We start from the raw sequence: 14789 nt of genomic DNA, 5'->3' as shown, positions 1-14789 counted from the left end.
GGACCTTCATCTATGCCATTTCCTCCCCTCATCCTTTAGGTTTCAGCCTTAGAAGTCAATTCCTCAGGGACCTTACCTGACTGCCCGCCTTCCCAATGAACCAGGGTTAGGCTTCACATTAGCTCTCTCCACAGCACTTATAGCGAGAGTAATTAATTATTTGTTTAATGGATGTTTTCCCCACTAGACCATAACCGCATGAGTGCAAGGTCTGAGTCAGTTTTGTTCACTGCTGTATCTCCAGCACCTACCACAGTGCCTGGCACACAGCAGGAGCTCAAAAATTGTCACATAAGTGAATGACAGGGCCCAAAACAAGCAGTTTCAGCAATTCTACTTATAATTTACCCTACAGACATAGTCACACATGCAAAGGGCCAAATATATATAGTTATTCACTGGAGCATAGTTTGTAACAGCAAAAGACTGGAAACATTATATATCTAAAAGACTAGAAACATTAAATATCTACCAGTATAGGGCAGGTGCCAACTCTCTTTACTGCTCATGCGGAATGATGGTCAAAATAAGTTTCTTAAAAACTGCAGATAGAATTAGCAGTGTGCTACACTTGTTTAAAAAAATGCAAGAAATGTATGTATTTGCTTTACATGTACACAGTATCTCTGGAAAGGATCTCAAGAAACTGATAATATTAGCTGGCTCTGGGAAGACGAACTGCAATGAAAAGTAGACAAGGGTGGAGGGCAGACTATTCACTGTATACCATTTTTTTTATCTTTCAAATTTTGGGCCACGTGAGTGTATTATCTATTTAAAAGAATAATATTTGTCAGGACTTCCCTGGTGGTCCAGTGGCTAAGACTCCATGCTCCCAATGCAGGGGACCCAGGTTCAATCCCTGGTCAGGGAACTAGATCCAACATGCATGCCACAACCAACAGTTCGAATGCCACAACTAAAGAGCCCGCACGCAGCAACGAAGATCCAGTGTACCGCAATGAAGACCTGGCACAGCCAAATAAATAAATTAATTAAATATTTTAAAAAAACAACAACAATATTTGTTAAAGACAGCCCTGTCCTTATAAGACAGTGATAGCAAGAGTTTAAATTAATCTCATAACTGGATCTTTGATGACAAACACCCTGCCTACATCTGAGCACAGGGAAGGTAGAAGTGGAAAGAAGGAAAACTCACTATCCACAAATCTCAGACAACTTGTCCCATAGTAGACTGCACCACTTTAGAAAATGTCTTTTTTTCTTTTTTAAACAACCAATTGTTCCAATCTGGACTTATGCAGAATGTTTCACAGTCAGAGGGATTATTGGGAGGAAAAAAAGGGATTATTGGATTCAGCATTTCTATAAGCACAGAAAGCCGGCTGATGAATTTGTACTGAAGAATTATCATAAATACCAACTAAAAACAAATTACTTTCACTCAGGGGCCTCAATCTAAATGGAGCTTAATATGAATCCATGAAGTTTAAGAAACTAAAAATTTCTTGAAAACCAATTATTAAAATGGGGAGGACATCTACACACGTTCCTTGGATATACAGATGTGCCAAACTTCAAGACACTCTTCAGGAAAGAAAGACCTGAGACTAGGCTGAACACAACTCCAATAATCATATTTGTTACCACAATCAAAGCCCTGGACCAGAGTCAAAACCTTTGGATCTGAACCTGCATATCAGGAACAGAATACTCTGGACTAACGATGGCAAGAGAAAGGTGAATCCAGGGCCACCAAGAAGAGGATTTGTTTTGGGGTTATCTCCAATGTTACAAGGGCCACTGTCACACACTGCAAGAAATGATCTTCATAATCCATTCCAAGACCTAATGGAGACACAGTTATCTTCAAATAATTATCCCCTGAAAAACAAAAGGGTAGGGACTTCCCTGGTGGCGCCGTGGCTAAGACTCCGCGCTCCCAATGCAGGGGGCCCGGGTTCGATCCCTGGCCAGGGAACTAGATCCCACATGCCGTGGAGCAACTAACAGTTCGCACGCCACAACTAAGGAGCCCACATGCAGCAACTAAGACCCGGAACAACCAAATAAATAAATAAATATTTTTTTAAAAAAGGGGGTATTCACTAAGTAGAACACACTGAAAAGGGTATTTACTAAGTAGCATTAAGTATTTAGTACAGCCATACTAAATTGTTATAACTTTGCCAAGCCTAAACGGCAAGTTAGAAGCCAATTCCTGGCTCCCCTATTTGATAACCTATTTGCCTCCACAGGCATGGTAAGTCAAAATATTAAGAGATCTAAGACTGACACAGACATTAGCAAATGTATCACCTTCGTTCCCTACTAACATTGTTTTTCTCCATAAAGTTCTATTCAGCATTTTAAAATACCCCTCGATAATAATACCAAGAAGTGCTCGTGAGTTTAGCCCGTGGCTCCCCAGGCTCAAAGGCTTGGGACTGAGAGTGAGGAGAAAAAAAAGTTGGAAACACTCTTTCTCTCTTCCTCAGTGCCTTGGACTTTCAAAGCTAGGCAAAGGCAATGATTCTGCATTTAATCACCAGATGAATAAGTAACTGATTTGAATTTAGGAGAAACATAAAGCCGTGTAAGAACATTCAGTAAAGAGTACCGCCTCCATTTCCTTGCAGAGCAGCTCTCAGGATCTGCCAATGAACCTCACTTTGACATGAAACACCCCATCCACTCTAATCCGGGCCACATCCCTCAAGAGACAGTCAACCGGAACTCTGCCAACTTCTGCTCGGGAGCTGTGTAAAGAACAGCAGCAACAAGAGCCTACTTTGAGAAGGAGATCAACAATCACACTCAAGAAGAAAAGAAGTTATTTGGCAAAGGGAAGCATGTTGCCAAAATGTTAGTCACAGCTTCAAGGTCCTGGTTTGTGTTTCTGCAACTATTCTTTGCTTTGACAGAGTCCATTCTCTGGCCCAGCAAACCCAGCTCAGCTTCTGTCCACCCTCCCCATCTGAAGCAGTCAAAAATCCTTTCAATTTGGTGGTATCAAACTGTGACACAGACAAGATGTCCACCAGAGACTGAAAAGGAGGAAAAAAATGTGCAATTTGCCATTTTCCACTTGGGACTGGCTCCAGTAGAGCAATGGAAACACATGACAGGATAGGAAAAATGGAAAACCATTATGTGAAAGAAGCAGGCTATACCCAAAGTCTGCCCAGAGCTCTGAGCCTCCACAACTTATTTCAATACCTTAAAAACAAACCAAAAAGACACACTGTAGGTTGAAATGACGGCAAAATATTAAGCAAGTTTTTACCCCCAAATCAGTGTACAGATGGGTTACATCCTGATAAACCTATTGTAAATTGAAAATACTGTTAAGTCGAAAAGACATTTAATACACCTGACCTACTGAACTTCATAGCTTAGCCTAGCTTACCTTAAATGTGCTCAGAACACTTACAATAGCCTACAGTTGGGCAAAATCATCTAACACAAAGCCTATTTTATAATAAAGTGTTGAATATCGCACGTCATTTACTGAATACTGTACTGAAAGTGAAAGACAGAATGGTTGTATGGGCACAGAATGGTTGTAAGTGTATCAGCTGGTGCGGCTGACTGGGAGCTGAGGCTGTCTGCCTCTGCTCAGCATCACAAGAGAGTACGGTGCCAAATCAGGGAACGATCAAAATCAAAAATTCATAGTACAGCTTCCACTGAATGCATATCACTCACACACCATTGTGAAGTTGAAAAATCTTTAATCGAACCACGGTAAGTCAGGGACCACCTGTATACACTTCATACCTGCAGTTCTTCCTGGGGTTGGGTTGCTGAAACAGGCTGAACCAGCAGCCCCCGGTTTTCAGAATTACTTCAGAACAACAGGAACACAGGTTCAAGTCCACCAGGTTACTCTCCCAATCAAAGAGCCCAAGAAGTCAAGAAAGAACATCTGACAATTTTCTCTTCGAAAGAAATAGGACTCGTCCCTTCCCTTCTTAAAAGCCATCAGTAAAACCAGAAAACTGCACAGCTCTCAACACCTTCCACTTTCCTCTGCATTTCACCTTTGTGCTGACATCACCTAACTAATCAGTACCAACTAAGGTAAACACTACTCTGATATCAAGTGTGAGTTAGAATCTGCCCCTTCTTAAGCAAATCCACAACAGACTTCAGAAATGCCAAGACCTTCAGGAACACTTCCAAGCTAAACAAATTCACCTAAGGGCAAAGTGTTTATAGAGTATTATGCCCAAAGAAAAAGCTAGAACAGTCAAGATGTTAAAGGTTTAAGAATAAAGAAGCTAAAATTGTCCACGAGCACACTGGTTCCCCAACAACTGGCAAAAAGGGCCAAAGTGACTGGACCAAAGCAAAAGGCTCAACTGTCTACAACACTATTTTTCAGTGAATTCTCAAAGACAATAAAATAGAAAATAAAATACTGCATTCTTCCACATTCTCCATCAACCAACCTTATTTATTCCCAATTCTAACTTCTCCATCTCGGTCTTGATGGCAGCCAATACAATGTAACACAACAATATGAAATTTTTGGCTACTAAAAGTTGACACTGAGAAAAGTTTAAAAATTGGGCATGTTTCAAATCAAAACCAACTCCTCCCTGGCACACACACACACACACACACACACACACACACACAAAATGTGCAAGGCTGAGAGGAAGAAACTGGGAAAGACATGTCTTCTAAATATCAGTAGCTCAATCCAGTTTTCGGGGATCACTTCTTTGCAACCACTTTAAAGATCCTACTTGGTTAACACAATCTTTTAGAAGCAGAGAGGGATCAAACCTACATTTCCAAGTGAAAAAAATGCGACACTTTAATGATTTGCCTCAAAGTTACTCAGTAAATCCTTAAGAGTCCTTGTTCCCTGAAATTCTGTTCTGGTTTGTAAAAGGAGAAAAAAGTCACCCAAAACATGCCATAAGTCATTCAGAAACAAACACAGGGCAAAAATAACACCATGAAAAGGGAGGTGGATCCTGGAGGTGCCCAGAACTAAGACTTCACATCACTCCAACCTGAACCCTCAACTGCAGGTCGCTCCCATGCGAACCCCAACGTTTCTCAATCCAGCCTTTGACTCAAATCTGATTCCTTCTCAACCAATGTTCTCCAGATTCCCTCTAGTGTAAGCAATTTCCTCAGTTATCCCTTCAACCATTGGTTTTCACTCATCAACTCCCAAAATGTCACGGCGGCCTCCTCACCCGGAGCATCCTGTTAATTACCTGTTCCCAACAGGTCCTCCCTCCCCATCTCCCTTTTTGCGCACGGTTACCTCGTTCCTCACCCTGAGTTGCCGTCTTACTCACCCAACCCTTCAGGATCCCTTATTTCCCGTCTCTCAATAACCTTCCTCCCCATTTCACAGTCAGCGCTCGGCCCACACCAATTCCCGACCACTCCTCCCTACTTAGATTCCCCATGGCCCCTCTTCTCCAGGTTATTCAGACCCAGCCCCCACTCCCCCTCCCCTCAGGTCCCGCCCCCAGGACCCCTCTCTCCCACAGGCCCCTCCTCCAAAGTCCCCCTCTCTCCTCAAGCTCCGCCCCAATCGCCCCTCCCCCGGCTCTCCCTCCCATTCAGGTCCTCAGGTCATTTCAGCGACGGACCCACCCTCCCCGGCCTCTTCCCGACCTAGGCACAGCGGCTCCGGGAGCGAATCCTCCGCCACCTCCGCTCCGGCTCCGTCCCGTCCTGCTCGCCCCCCCACCGGCAAGCTCCCTTTCTCGCCGCCGCCGCCCCTTTTGCCAACCCGGAAATAGATCTGCTCCCACCGTCCCCAGCGTCCGCGAACAAAATGGAGGAGGGGGAAAAAGGAGGAGGGAGCAGAGCGCGAAGAGTTGCTACACGCATGCGCCCCTGGAAAGCCCTCCCCCTGCCAGCGCACGTAAAGGCGGAAGTGGGCGGGTGGCCGCCATCTGGAGAAGGTCACAGGAATTTGGTTTAGCGGCTAAAAGCAGGGATCGCAACTTTGGCTGCGATTAGAATCACCTGGGAAGACTTGAATAAATAGTGATACCTGAGTTCCATCCCCAGAGATTCTGATTTAATTGGTCTTGTGTGTGGGTAGGCATCGGAACTTTTAAAATTGCGAAAGTGATTCTAACATGTTGCGGAGGTGGAGAATCACTAAGCTGAACATCTTTTTGAATATCTTTTTCATCTTTTTGGCGCGCGCGCGCGGACACACACACACACACACACACACACACACACACACACCATAAATGTCCTTTCCTAATTTCGAGTTAACGAAGAACCCGCCTCTGTCAACCTTGCAAGGGCTCAGTAGTCAAGCTCCGGTTGTCACGGCAACAGAGGCAGGCCTTGTTAACAAGTTATCCTTAACGTCATCTTAGCTGCCTGACTCGAACACCTGTGAACATCCGTCTCCTCTTTGCCGGGCCTGGGCTTCCTCAGTTTCCAGAGCTGGGGGTTGGTGCTGCGGACTTCCAGCTGCTTGGGTCAGGGAAAGGAATCCTGTGCCCTCCCTGGTGGGGCTGCTGTTAACTCAGTCCCAGCTGACTAAGGATCCCTCCCTAGTCCACCCACAAAAATGCTTTTCCGTTGCAGTCAACCCCACTGTCTTATATCTTCACAATGTCCTTTGGGTCTCTTCATCATCCTTATTTACGCTGAATCCGAAGTAAGGGGACAGAATTGGGACTTAGTTCTCACTATTTACTGCGTGCCCTTGGGCCTCTGCTACCCTATCTGTAAAATGGGTCTACATAATAGTGCCTGTCCCAACTGTTTCATAGGGTTGTTGGAAGGCTCAAATGAGGTAATGAATAGGAAAGCACGTGATAAACCATACGTCATTATTATTTTTGTTTTCCTTCTGTTCTGCACCACCCACTAGTCAAGTAAATGTCACAACATTCACTGAGTACCTGCTGTGGGCCAGGCACTGGGCTAGGCATCAGAAGATGGCTACAGAGGTGACGAAGACAGAGCCTCTGCCCTCGGAACTCACTGGGTGGTGGGCAGACTGGCATGTAAACATCTGGCTGAGATACAAGTCAGCATGTGATTAGTGCCATGGGGACATATGGGCTGTGGGACCTCAGACAAGGGAGTGATTATTTTCTGCTAAAGAATGGGAGAAGATTTCGTAAACGGTTTGAACTCAGCCTTGAAGGAGCAGTAGAATTTTATTGCTAATCAGAGAAGGCGGGGAACATATTCCAGGCATAGGGATCAGTAGGTGCAGAGATAAAGATTTTCAGGTATGTAGTCCTATATGCCTGAAGGTGGGGTGATTGGACCAGGGACACGGTAGATTTAAACTCCCAGCTCTTCAACCTCATCATCATTCTGTCCCCTCCTCGCTCACTATACACTGTGCAGACCCACATCTTTTTTCTTTTTAATTAATTAATTTATTTATTTTTGGCTGTGTTGGATCTTTGTTGCTGCACGTGGGCTTTCTCTAGTTGCGGCGAGCGGGGGCTTCTCTTGTTGGGGAGCACGAGCTCTAGGCGCGAGGGCTTCAGTAGTTGTGGCACGCAGGTTCAGTAGTTGTGGCTCACAGGCCCAGTTGCTCCGCGACATGCGGGATTTTCCCGGACCAGGGCTCAAACCCGTGTCCCCTGCATTGGCAGGTGGATTCTTATCCATTGCACCAACAGGGAAGTCCCCAGACCCGCTTTCTAGTGCTGCAATGCACCAAGTGGTTCCTCAAGGCCTTTGTATTGGTTGCGCTCTGCCTCTTCCTCATTTTTCAGGCTTTAGCTCAAATGTCCCCTCCTCAGAGGGCATTCCTTGCCCACCATAGCTAATGTAAGCCCTCCATTTTTTATCACATTACTCCATGATAAGAGCAACCACTAGGGTGCAATACAGGAACACCTCACCTAGACTGGGAGAAATAGGTGTAGGCTTCATAAAGAAAGTAGTATCTAAGTGAGACCTGATGGGTAAATAGGAATTGGCCAGGCACAGAGGGTAAGGAAAAGCATTCCAGGGCAGAGGGAGAATACGAACAAAACAAGAGGAATCATGCCCCATTCCAAAAACTGAAAGCATTTTGATGTAGTTAGAGCAGGAACTTATGGGAGAGGCAAGAAATTTGATCGAAGAAGTAATCATAACATCTGACATTTATCAATACTTGCCATGTGCCAGGCACTGTCATAACTTCACATATCATAACTCACTTATCCTCACAATAACTTTCTGAGGTAGGTATTGTTACCTCCATTTTACAGATGAAGAAACGAGACACAGGAAAGTTAACCATCTTGTCCAAAGGCACATACGTGCAGGGACTTCCCTGGTGGCGCAGTGGTTAAGAATCCGCCTGCCAATGCAGGGGTCACAGGTTCGAGCCCTGGTCTGGGAAGATCCCACAGGCTGCGGAGCAACTAAGCCAGTGCACCACAACTACTGAGCCCACGTGCCACAACTACAGAGGCCCGCGCACCTAGAGCCCGTGCTCCACAGCAAGAGAAGCCACTGCAATGAGAAGCCCATGCACCGCATCGAAGAGTAGCCTCCGCTCGCCACAACTAGAGAAAGCCCACACACAGCAGCAAAGACTCAACGCAGCCAAAAATGAATAATAAATTAATTAATTAATTTTAAAAATACTTGCCATGTGCCAGGCACTGTCATAACTTCACATGTCATAACTCATTTATCCTCACGATAACTTTGAGGTAGGTATTGTTACCTCCATTTTACAGATAAAGAAACTGAGACACAGGAAAGTTAACCATCTTGTCCAAAGGCACATACATACAGGGACTTCCCTGGTGGTCCAGCGGTTAAGAATCCATCTTCCAATGCAGGGAACACAGGTTTGATCCCTGGTCAGGGAACTAAGATCCCACATGCCGCGGGGCAACTAAGCCCATGCACCACAACTACTGAGCCCATGCACCACAACTAGAGAAGCCCACGTGCCGCAACAAAGACCCAGGGCAACCAAAATAAAAATAATAAAATAAAATAAAATAAATATAATAGCGTAGTTTAAAAAAAAAAAAGACACGTACCTACAAAGTAGCAGAACTATCTGCAGAGCCTGTGCATACCAAATGACCCTGCACCCTACCAGACCCCAGCATCCCTTTATTATAACAAATATAACTCAACTTTACTATCCCCAAGTGAAATTAACCTAATTTAACCTTTCTGAATTTTTTTTAAAAAACATGATTTCAGAAAATATATCAATGTAATGCTCTCACTATAAAAAAGACAAATAAGAGGAAGGCATTTCAATATGTCAATGCTCAGGTATCACTATGCTGGAAGATGTATAGTGAAGTATTCAGATGCTTGGGAAACAGGAGGGAAGGGGACAGGGCACAACCTTTGAAGGAATGACATAGCCCAAGGACATGACATAAACTGATTAGAGCCAAGTGGGTCCAAGATGGCAGACAAGTCGACTTCCATTAGGCCTTGAGCCTCAGTATACGCTCACTGTAACACATCAGCAAGCTAAATGACACACCCACAGGTGCAATGACAGTTTCAAGACCGACCACAAGGATCAAGAAGTGGGCAGTGGCCCAGTTCCTGGAAATCCCCGCCCCTTCCTGAGATACCTGAAATATTCCTCCCACTCATTAGCCTATGAAATTACCTATCCCTATAAAAACTGACAACCCCATACCCTGGGACCTTTCTCGCCTTCTGAGATGGCCCACACTCTTGTCTATGGAGTGTGCTTCTCTCTAAATAAATCCTTCCTACCTATCACTTTGTCTCTCACCGAATTCTTTCTGCCATGAGACATCAAGAACCTGAGCTTCATTAAGTCCTGAAACTAGGTGTGTGATCTCAGTTGGAAGACTGTGGGTTTTGGCCGGGTTCGAGTCCTAGCCACGTGGGTTCAAGTCCCAATTTGGGTTTAGGCTGGGTTCGAGTCCTGGCACGGGGGTTCAAGTCCCAGTCTGAGGTGTGCGGTTTCACTAGCACTCATACCTAGAATCACTAAGAATGTGACAGGGACAAATGCAGACTGACCTAAGGGTATTATGTTGGGCAATGTTGTCATTTGTGATTCGATTTTCCCAAATGGTGAACAGCTCTTGTTAAAGTTCTGAACAACACAGAACAACAGAGTAGTTGTATTCTTAGAAAAGGCGGATTATATTAAATATGTGCAAAAATATTGTATATTTCTATTTTCCTATTCTGACCATATGACAGACTAAGTACCTTGGCGACCTTCTCCCTAACAACTAAAAATCCTAGATAAAATTTTTTTTAATATTTATTTATTTATTTGGCTACACCGGGTTTTAGTTGTGGGATCCTCGTTGCCACGTGTGGGATCTACCTTGCAGTATGCAGGATCTTTTTTTTTTTTTTTTTAGTTGCAGCACGCAGGATCTTTGCGGCAGCATGTGGGATGTTTAGTTGTGGCATGCAAACTCTTAGTTGCGGCATGTGGGATCTAGTTCCCTGACCAGGGATTGAAGCTGGGCCCCCTGCATTGGGAGCACGGCGTCTTAGCCACTGGACCACCAGGCAAGTCCCTATTTTTTTTTTTTAACTCTTAAATGCTTTGATGGAAAATTGAGGAATTTTCAGGGCAAACAAAGTAAGTGAAGGCAGGGGACATAAAGAGAGATGAGTGGAACACTGAAGCAGGCTTTTGCTCTGAGGACACTTGCCTAACTTGGTTTCCCTCTTGCCCTAGAGATAAAATCTAACTTTTCACGAGAGATAATAAAGTCCTTCACAAATTGGCCCCTGGCAACTTGACAGTGTAGCATGGGGCAGTGGTTCTCCATGGGGGCATGTTGGAAATTCATGGTGGCTTTTTTTTTTTTTTTTTGGCCCCACTGCAAGGCTTGTGGGATCTTAGTTCCCTGACCAGGGATTGAACCTGGGCCCTCAGCAGTGAGAGCATGGAGTCCTAACCATCGGACCGCCAGGGAATTCCCTGTGGTGGTTTTTTTGTTTATCACAATGATAAGTTCGTGCTACTGGCATTTGGTAGGCAGGAGTTAGGGATGCTAGATTTTGGCAATGGAAGGGACCATTCTGCACAACCAAGAATTATCCACATGACTTTCACTGTCTTACTGAACATTCTGTGTGAAAAATCTATTATCATCTGAGCCTAGAATCTATCTCCATTAACCCTACATCCAAGGGAGGAGGGGACAGGTTTATTTCTGGTTCACCCTAACCATGAGTATGTAGTCCTTTGGGGTCCCATCTTTATGAAGGAGAATGTCCTGTTAAACTCCCCTGTTGAGGAGGTCCTGGGGTGTTTTCTTTTCCCACAAGACCTGGAAAAAGCTCAAATTCATCTAGTTAGGCAAACACGGGTTCGAGCCCTGGTCCAGGAAGAGCCCACATGCTGCGGAGCAAGTAAGCCCATGCGCCACAACTACTGAGCCTGAGAGCCACAACTACTGAAGCCCACGCGCCTAGAGCCCGTGCTCTGCAACAAGAGAAGCCACCTCAATGAGAAGCCCGCGCACCGCAACGAAGAGTAGCCCCCGCTCGCCGAAACTGGAGAGAGCCCGCGCAGCAACGAAGACCCAATGCAACCAAAAAAGAAAATAAATAAATATATAAATTTATTTTAAAAAGAACGTATATATGTGTATAACTGAGTTACTTTGCTGCACAGCAGAAATTAACACAACATTGTAAATCAACTATATGTCAATAAAAAATAAAATTTCTTTTTTAATAATTTTTTTCTTTTTTAAAATTAGTTTATTTTATTTATTTTTGGCTGTGTTGGGTCGTCGTTTCTGTGCGAGGGCTTTCTTTAGTTGCGGCAAGCGGGCGCCACTCTTCATCGCGGTGGGCGGGCCTCTCACTATCGCGGCCTCTCTTGTTGCGGAGCACAGGCTCCAGATGCGCAGGCTCAGTAGTTGTGGCTCACGGGCCTAGTTGCTCCGTGGCATGTGGGATCTTCCCAGACCAGGGCTCGAACCCGTGTCCCCTGCATTGGCAGGCAGACTCTCAACCACTGCGCCACCAGGGAAGCCCAAAAAATAAATTTTAAAAAAGTGATTAGTCTGAATTGACATATGCTGTGGGTATAACATGCATACCAGATTTCAATGACTTAATACAAAAAAAAGAATGTAAAATGTCTCAATATTTTTATATTGATTACATGTTGAAATGATATTATTTTGGATATATTGAGTTAAATAAAGTATTAAATTAACTTGTTTCTTCTTACTTCTTTAATGTGACTACTAGAAAAATTTTAATTACAGATATGGCTCACATTATATTTGTATTGGACACTCCTCTCTAGACAGAACTAATAGCTTATACTCTATAGAGGGGACGGAGATGCAAGTAAACAAGAGCATGGGGAAACAATCAGACAAGTCAAGAATTTACAAGACATCTGTCCTAGACTTTGAAAAGTCAATGCCATTGAAAAGAAAAGAAGCTGTTCTCGATTAAGAGGCTAAAGAGATAATAACAGCCGAATGCAACACATGGACCTTGATTAGATCCGGATTTTTTTTAAGTTTTCTTAAAGACATTTTTGAGACAACCTGGGAAAATTAAATATAGACTGAATATTAGCTGATATCATGGGACAACTGTTGATTTTCTTAGGTGTGATAATGTGGTAGACATGTAAGGGAACGTCCTTATTCTTAGGAGATTTCTGCTGAGGCTTTTAGGAATGAAATGATATTAACGTTTGCAACTTACTTTCAAGTAGCTTGGCAAAAGAAAAAGTGTGTGTGTGTGTGTGTGTGTGTGTGTGTGTGTGTGGACAGAGAGAACAAAAGCAAATTTAGCAAAATGTTAATTATAGAGCCTAAAAAGATCTAAGTATTCATTGTACTAATCTTTCAACTTTTCTGTGTTTGAAATCTTTCATGATGAAAAGTTGGGGAAACAAGGCAAAGTAAAAAAGCAATGAATGGGACATGAGGAGGTAGAGACAACCCTTTCAGGAAGTTTGGCCTAGAACTGGAAGTGAGGGGGTACAGAAGCTAGAGCGGGTATGTCGGGTGAAGGAAAGCGTTTATAGGGAGTTCCCTGGTGGCCTAGTGGTTAGGATTCTGGACTTTCACTGCCGTGGCCTAAATCCAATCCCTGGTCAGGGAACTGAGATTACACACACACAAAAAAAAGTTTGTAAAAATGGAGAGTTGAGAGGGGTTTAAACGGTTAATGGGAAAGAGCCAGTAGAAAGGCAGAGAATGAAAGATATGAGTTATTCTGGTCAAATTTCTCATGCCTGGAGATAGACCCTCTGAGAGTTTCAAGATTCTACCCCGCTCTCCCCGTCCCAGGCCTCCTCCCTATTCCCAAGTGTGGTAAGAAGTAATCTTGGTGGCGACACCTAGTGGATTCAAAGGGCACTGCTTAAATTCTTCACTGTACACCAGATCCAGAGAGCATCTTATTACATTTTATTTATTACACACCAAATTATTTCCACCTTTTTTTCACTGCTAAGCCAGCCTAGGAGGTGAAACATTATTAAGTAAGCTCATCCTCTCCCCATACAGCCCACAGGGCTCTCTGACCACCTCGTGTCCTGAGGGGCAGCTCTCAGTGCTGAGCAATGCTCCCACGTCCACACTTTGCCCATCAAACCCTTTGCCTGATTCAAGGACTGGGTCATCTCTTCCAAGAAGTTTTCTCTCTCTGTTTGTGTGTGTGTGTGTGTGTGTGTGTGTGTGTGTACTTTTTGGCCACACCCCACAGCATGTGGGATCTTAGTGCCCAGACCAGGGATTGAACCCGCACCCCCTGCATTGGAAGCACGGAGTCTTTTTTTTATTTTGGTTGCATTGGGTCTTTGTTGCTGTGCGCGGGCTTTCTCTAGTTGTGGTGAGCGGGGGCTACTCTTCGTTGCGGCGCGCGGGCTTCTCATCGCGGTGGCTTCTCTTGTTGTGGAGCACGAGCTCTAGGCACGCAGGCTTCAGTAATTGTGGCTCACGGGCTCTAGAGCGCAGGCTCAGTAGCTGTGGCACACGGGCTTAGTTGCTCTGCGGCATGTGGGATCTTCCCGGACCAGGGCTCGAACCCGTGTCCCCTGAATTGGCTGGCGGATTCTTAACCACTGCGCCACCAGGGAAGTCCCTGGAAGCACAGAGTCTTAACCACTGGACCGCCAGGGAAGTCCCCCAAGGAGTTTTCTCTTATTGTCCCCCACCCCCCTATCCCCAGACGAGTAATGAATCTCCTTGGTTTAACTCCTAGAGCATTTATCATCCTGTGTCTTGTCCCCCTCTTACGGCTCCTATTTCAAACAACCTAATTTACTCATTCAGCAAATATGTATCGAGGGTCTTCTTGGTGCCAAGTACTGTTCTAGGTTCTGAAGAGTGAACAAGAGAGACTCATGGAGCTAACATTCTGGGGGCTGGAGGAGCAAATACACAAAGAAGAGTAGATGATGTCAGGTAGCGATGAGAGCCCTGAAGAAAACACAGGAGGATTAGGGGAGAGAGAGTGGGGGGTGTGCGGGGGTGGGATCAGAGTAGTCAGGAAAGGCTCAGGGAAGCACAAAGGTAAAATCCCTGAGACAAGAATGAGTGTTATGTGTTTTGGGAACAGTAAGGCAGTCAGCGTGGCTGGAGTGGGATGAGTGAGAGAAGGGAGAGGAGGTGAGGTCAGAGAGAGAGAATTTTGATTTTTCATCTAAGTGTTATCAAAAACACAGGAGCGTTATAATAATCAGAATTGTTTTAGTTGAACTGTAGCATTACAGTGAAATATATAAATCTCAATGGACACACACACACACACACACACACACGTAACCACATCCAGGTCAAGATACAGAACATTATGTTCATAGCAGCACTATTTGCAATAGCAAAGACATAGAAGCAACCTAAATGTCC

The 14789-nt window shown here is 44.6% G+C and overlaps 1 protein-coding gene across 2 annotated transcripts in view; it reads right to left on the bottom strand.

The window, feature by feature from the left end:
* WIPF2 (WAS/WASL interacting protein family member 2) overlaps positions 1-5751 on the bottom strand; it is a 39138-nt gene extending 33387 nt beyond the window's left edge. Inside the window, exon 1 of one of the 2 annotated variants that reach the window (XM_059907436.1) lies at positions 5611-5751. The gene's annotated coding sequence lies outside the window, so the exon portion shown is untranslated. Of the gene's footprint in view, positions 1-2584; positions 2620-5610 lie in introns of those variants that run through there. The other variant, XM_059907438.1, reaches the window with a different exon arrangement.
* Between the last annotated feature and the right edge of the window lie 9038 nt (positions 5752-14789).

The sequence above is a fragment of the Balaenoptera ricei genome, chromosome 20, assembly GCF_028023285.1.
Source record: "Balaenoptera ricei isolate mBalRic1 chromosome 20, mBalRic1.hap2, whole genome shotgun sequence".
In the NCBI taxonomy this organism is placed as follows: domain Eukaryota; kingdom Metazoa; phylum Chordata; class Mammalia; order Artiodactyla; family Balaenopteridae; genus Balaenoptera; species Balaenoptera ricei.
The sequence above is the reverse complement of the archived record's forward strand: the minus strand, read 5'-3'. Positions and strand labels throughout refer to the sequence as shown.